Below are 6,238 nucleotides of genomic sequence, written 5' to 3'. Positions count from 1 at the left end.
TGAACATAGAAAGCATTAGACAGGCACACAAACTAGATGCTAAAATCAAACTCTCTTATAAGAAACATTTTTGTTTGCCAAGTAGAGTATTTGCTTAAAAATTCTGCCAACTTGTTATCTCTACTCATCCTTTTCCTTTACTGAAATGTGTTGTTTATCAAAATGTGCATGCTTTGTTTGTCAGGTTATAACTTCTGTCATGTGTTCGGTAGGTCAAAAAAATGAAAATATGCTGTTCTCCAACTACCGATATGGGAAACAGAAACCAATTTGGGATGTCTACAAAAGAAATTTAATCTGACAGCAGAAAAAAACAAAGCAGCACATTGCTCTGGGTTATTCTGTTCAACATTTACATTAATTTAAACCATAATCTACTAAATGCTATTATTAATTAAAATAACTCTTTCCTCTCTGTACTTCCTTTAGTGGCCAAAATATGTTGGATGGGCTCCCTATTCCAAAGCGATCTAAGTAATTGACTGCATAATAGGAATCAGCCTTGATTTGCAGTGGTTCAGCTCTTAGATTTTTATGTAGCAGCACATACATTTTTATGTATGCTGTTAATCACCTTAATATACCAAAACCTCCTTTTTTCTCCACTGAATTATAACTATCATCATCATCATCATCATCATCATCATTGGCAATATTCTACCTGCATATTGTACAGTTAAATGGCTCCTCCACATGCTCCCCAGGCTGTCCCAGAATTCCATGTTCTATAATATGTAATTCACAGACTTAATCGGCAGTAATCATCTATTTAAAGATGGAATTAATTTCTATGTTTCTGGTAACTAAGGTAAAACTCAAAGGCTGCTATTTCTAGATTTACACACCAAAGGCTATGCTGAGAACACAAGGACAGTAGTGAAATCCAATCCAGGTGGCCTGATTTCATATATGAAAGGCAACTTCTTTTTGCAAAATCTCCCCTCATCTGCAAAGCTGATGCTCGAGATTCCTTTAATGAGGGCTGATAGTATTTTATTTCACAATACCACCGGAAGCTAAAAATACAGGTACTTCGGAGAGGTAGCTCATTGATTTATATTTATTTTCACTGTAAATGACTGAAATCAAATCCTTTCTTGGAAAGAGGTTCTGTTATCCGGGAATTACAGTTTTGAAAAGGCACAAAAGTGTTAGCCCCTGAGGTAAGTGAAGTTGTTAAGCAGATCACTTGAGAGAAGGCAGATCACTCAAGGCCACCTTTCCCAGCTTTGACGTTTTGCCTAAGGCCGAAGGCCACCCCGATAGCAGAGCAGCTTTCTTAAGCATCATGAAGAAAGAAGCTTCTAGGTTTCTTTAAAACCGAGGAGGTCAAGTGCTAATGAAAGGACCACATTCTCACTCCCTATTCTGCATAGCAGCAAAAACACTTCCTGCTAACAGATGGGAGAAAAGAACGGGCGCTGGTTACGTCTGCTTAATTTTTCCTTTCCCCCATCCGGCTTACAAAAAAGGAAGAAATTCGGAATCAAGAACCTTAACAGATATTATCCTCCCATCCAAAGGGAAATATATGAATGAGATTCTATGCCCTGTAAAGGTAAAACCTTGCTTTAGAATGTGAACTCTTTAAAAAAAAAAAAATATGCAGAAACACAATACTTTTACTGTGATTGTAAATACAAGTGAATTCTTTATTTAATTGGTGTTCAAGGAGCACTTGCCCCCCCAAAAAAAAAAAAAAGTTTTTTTTTCCCTGCTTAAGTAGTGTTTATTAAAATAAATTTGTGCTAAGAGTTTCACATAGAAGATATTACTGATTTTCAACAGCAAAATCATGTGGAGAAACTTGCTAATACTTGACGTCAAGTAAATATAATCATTAATTCTCCTGTTGGCTAGGAAATGAAGAAACAAAATGTTCGTCACTTCCAAAAGCTCCTTAACTTCTACATAATTTTAAACTTCTACTAGCCACATGTACAGAGTTCCCATGACTTATTACTTGATAAACATCCAATAATAGAGAATTTATATCTGAACAAAATTTCCTGAGGTATTTTGGCAAGTAGAACAGAACCAGAACCACATACCCTCACACTGGGCCTGAACGCTGGCACCCTAAACCAAACCCTACATTTTTCTTCAACAAGACTTTGCTATGTGACTTTATTATTTCTGTCTTTATTAGCATTTATTCACTCTTCCAGGAACCAGCTTGATTTTTTGTTACTGGAACTTCCAGGAAACCAACAACTCTTCAGTGAAAAACATCAACAGATACTTTGTGCCCTAAAATTGTTTGAACCGCTGGCCAAAGTCCAACCTTTATTTTTTCACAAATCCTGGCTGTTGTATCATGATTCTTACTCAGTCCTAATCAGGTTCTTTCACTGATAGATGCACTTTAAACCAAACATCCAAATCTCAATAAATTCTGACTTTCCTTCTCTACTCTGAGGCAATCCTTTCTTGTGGCAATCATTGAACTCAGCCTTGTCTCATCAACAGGGTTGGTGATGAACCCTTGGAAAATAGCATGAAGTAAGGCATAAAAGTGGAAAACGTCTACGGCCATGCTACCCTGAACAAGCCCGATCCCATCTGATCTCAGAAGCTAAGCAGGATGGGGCCTGGTTAGTACTTGGATGGGAGACCACCTAAGAAGACCAGATTCTGTAGGCATAAAAAATAAAGAAATAAGGGATTGTAAGCTGACAAGATCTTTGCAATCTGTGAGGTCAACCAAAGGTTGCCACGCCTAAAAAACAAACAAACAAACAAACAAGAATAAGAAATGTTATCATAGAGTTTAATGCTGTCTAACTCTAAGAGAAACAACCACTACTAATAGTCGAATGTATATTCCTCAAAACTTAATTCATATGCATATGCCGTACTTCAAAAAACACATAGAAGAATGCTCCTAGCATCCCTGTTCATAGCAATAAAACAGAGGAAACAACATAAATGTCACTTGACAGGGAAAGAATTAACACATTGAGATGCAATCTTGATAGAATGCTACTGTGTTTGTCTTAGTCTGGGGATCCTGGGAGGCAGACTCTGAGAAAGAAAGCAGGTAATTTATTGAAAAGTTGGTCCCAGAAAGCCACAATGAGGGCACAGGAACAGTGACACCAGGGAAGAGAAAAAGCAACAGAGGACATTAACGAGCCGTTTTTTAATGCAGGGGCTCATTCCCCCTGGAGAACTGTGTGGATTGTATGTCAGAATTTCAGTAGTAAAGGTCAATTTATTTCTTCATTAAAGGCAGCCTGACATACATGAACAATTCTTTGCGACCTCAGCAATCTGGTAGGAGTTTCAGGTGACCATGTCTTAAATATACCTACTTCACTCTTGCTCCTGACCCTGCCAAATGTCCATCTGTCAATAACTTTGCCTTGGCCATCAAAGGGATTCAATAAAGACATGAAAACATGCATGAACAAGTGAACACATTTAGTATATGATTTCATAATCATATTATTTTTTTACAATGGAGGGAACTCTAAGAGATGTCTTGTGACTTCACCTGGATCTATTGTGGCCACTGGCCCAGGACCCTCTACTTAAGTTGTACCTTCTGAAGCCCGAGTACAGCTATATTTACATAAAATTCTTTGAAATGTGAGCGATATGATAATTCTGACAAATAGGAGATCATTGATACAGAACATGCCATTATGTTGTCATCAGATGCAAAGATACGAAAGCCTCCCAGGTGAGTGCAGAGAGCATCGTTTGATGAAAGTCAGGTTTCATTTCTGATAGGTAAATAAATGAACCTCAGCCCCAGTCATCCCACTCTGAACTCATGAGTGATGAGAAGACACAAAAAGCAAATACCTTTTAGATTGCTTCCCAGTCTATCAGAGCATAATCTCTTCATGCGCCAATGTTTTATCATCTATATTTTGTCCTTTGTGATGTGTTCTTGTGATCTAGAGACTGCTCCTAGCTTGCCATCTTAGCCTTCCCTATAAATTAAGTTCACATTTTCCTCTTGGAAAGGTATTCACCTATGTCAAATGAACATTTCAATAAGATGTTCCTCTTTCATTTCCAGCTGATCTAAACCAGCAGCTGGGTTCCAACGCGCATTCTGAATTTGCCCGTTCTACAATGCCACAGCTACCAACCAATACAAAATTTGCTGTCCTTGATTCTCCGAGGTTTTGATATCTTGCAGCAGGGGGGTTGGGTAAAGGAACATTCATATTTATTTCTTGAAGGGCTTGAAAATTATCTTTCCTTTAAAACGGAGAACAATTTCAAGTGATGTGCATGCATGTATAAATTTAAACTGCATATGTACACCCAGAATAAAATCACACAAGGCAAGATGATTATGTTTTATAATTAAAGGTTTTGCATTGAATGCATTTTCCTACATCGTATTTATGAAATTTAAAATACCAAAATTCACAAAGCCTGCATAAGTAGACAAGTCATCAAAGAAATATATTTTTAATATAGTAAAAATGTAAACAGAAAAAAAGCTTCGCAAACATTTTAAAATTCTACATACTAACATTCAGCTAATGAATAATAAGAGGCAGAATAATGTTCATCTATTAAATTTTTTCATTTACCAATTACAAATTTACATGCACGTATTCATAATCGGATAAATAAATAAGTGGAAGTTTTATAGTGAGACACCGTCAGTAGTATTGAAGTGTCATTTTACCAGTGTAAGTTGTTTAATTTTTTTTTCTTCCATATGGTATTTCTGTAATGAAGGAGTAAAATATTTTGAAAATAAAGAATTATAGGAGGAGATAGATATATTGGCTTAGCATCAGACGCATAGATTTATTATAAAATTGTTTTTTAAAGCTATCTGTTGAGCACAATTAAGATTTCATTGATTTAAGAATCTCATAGCTCCCTTTAGAGCAACTCAACTCGCGGTGCAGTGTTTGGGCCTACATCTCTTGGTGACATATCTAGTTTATATAGCATCGACGATGCCATGAAAAGCTTTAATAGCAACCTGTGACTCAACAGAGCTTTTTTCATTGCTATCATTCACGTGCGCTAATATCAGCCTTCTTTCTTTCTCCCTCCTGATTCAACAAAAGAACAAAATTACTTACAGTTTTTTTTTCAAACAACGAAAACGGGTCATCAAGAAAAGAGACTATCATTGGAGGAATTGTGAATGCACGTGTGTTTTAATATTTTTAAACTTGTTTTAAAGCTGACTCCTGGCTTTGTTAGAACCCGACCTAACTTCTTCCAGGCTCTGGACAAGTGAGTATATCTTAATACAGGGGGATAATTTTAAAATATTTTAATTTCCTAGGCCACTAAACAAAGAATAAAATGTTTTCGTGTTACTCTACTGCAGTGGTATTTTATTTTTTTCCTATTAAAAATATTTTGGTTTATAATCTTTCTCTCAGTAGATGTGGCTCTCAAATTAATGAAGTAAGTGTGGAATCATGAGAAAAAATATGTGAATCATTACCAACTTTTGATAATTATTGTATATATTTTTAACTAATAAAATTTTTCCACTAAAACTTGGACTCTTTCATACTTTGAAGTTTGTTAATCCAGCTGACCAGATTTTTCATTATGATTTACTTTAATAATGTATTATATACTCAAGGGAAAAGTGTACTGCCACTGAGATCTTGTCCTCGGTTCCTCCAGTAAGCATATTTCCACCATATAATGGGAATTGAATTTATAGAGGATGCCAGCCAGGTTGTGCTCCTGTGAATGAGTAAAGGAAAATGCAAGATTAAGTGGATCTCTTGAAAATCGTTAGTAATACCAAGAAAGGCGAGGTCATCAAAAGCGTGGGGGAAAGAGAGTCTTCTTCAGCACTTTGTCAACTCATTTTAGAAAGAACTGGCTCTGGGGACAGAAGCGATAGTCTAACATCAGGAGGGAGAAAATACAATGACTGTGTAACCTTGGTGGCATAATGGCCTTCTCAGCCTCAACCCCTTTCTTTCCACTAGCCATGTCTACCCCTGAGACCTCCTAGTCTCCATTTGAGTGCCTCCCCTGAGCTAAATTGCAAAACTAGGGAACCAGATGTCAGTAAGACAGGAATGGTCTCAGCAGGAGTCCTGTCACTCACTTGGTTTTAAATAAGTAGACATCACGTTGCATGATGCTTCCTAAGAGGTCTAGGATCTGACTTTTTGAGCCCTCAAACATTATAGCATTTATTGTTATACCTTAAATGTACTCACATAGCTTCCTTCTTTTAAAATAGATAGTCAATGCTGAAATGAATTGGTGGGATCTTCCCAGG

The 6,238-nt window shown here is 36.6% G+C and overlaps 1 pseudogene; it reads left to right on the top strand.

The window, feature by feature from the left end:
* Window positions 1-2,524: 2,524 nt before the first annotated feature.
* LOC111743712 lies at window positions 2,525-2,643 on the top strand (annotated as a pseudogene).
* The last annotated feature ends 3,595 nt before the right edge of the window (window positions 2,644-6,238 follow it).

This window comes from Pteropus vampyrus, unplaced genomic scaffold, assembly GCF_000151845.1.
Source record: "Pteropus vampyrus isolate Shadow unplaced genomic scaffold, Pvam_2.0 Scaffold119, whole genome shotgun sequence".
NCBI lineage: Eukaryota > Metazoa > Chordata > Mammalia > Chiroptera > Pteropodidae > Pteropus > Pteropus vampyrus.
This window is presented reverse-complemented; position numbering and strand designations above follow the sequence as displayed.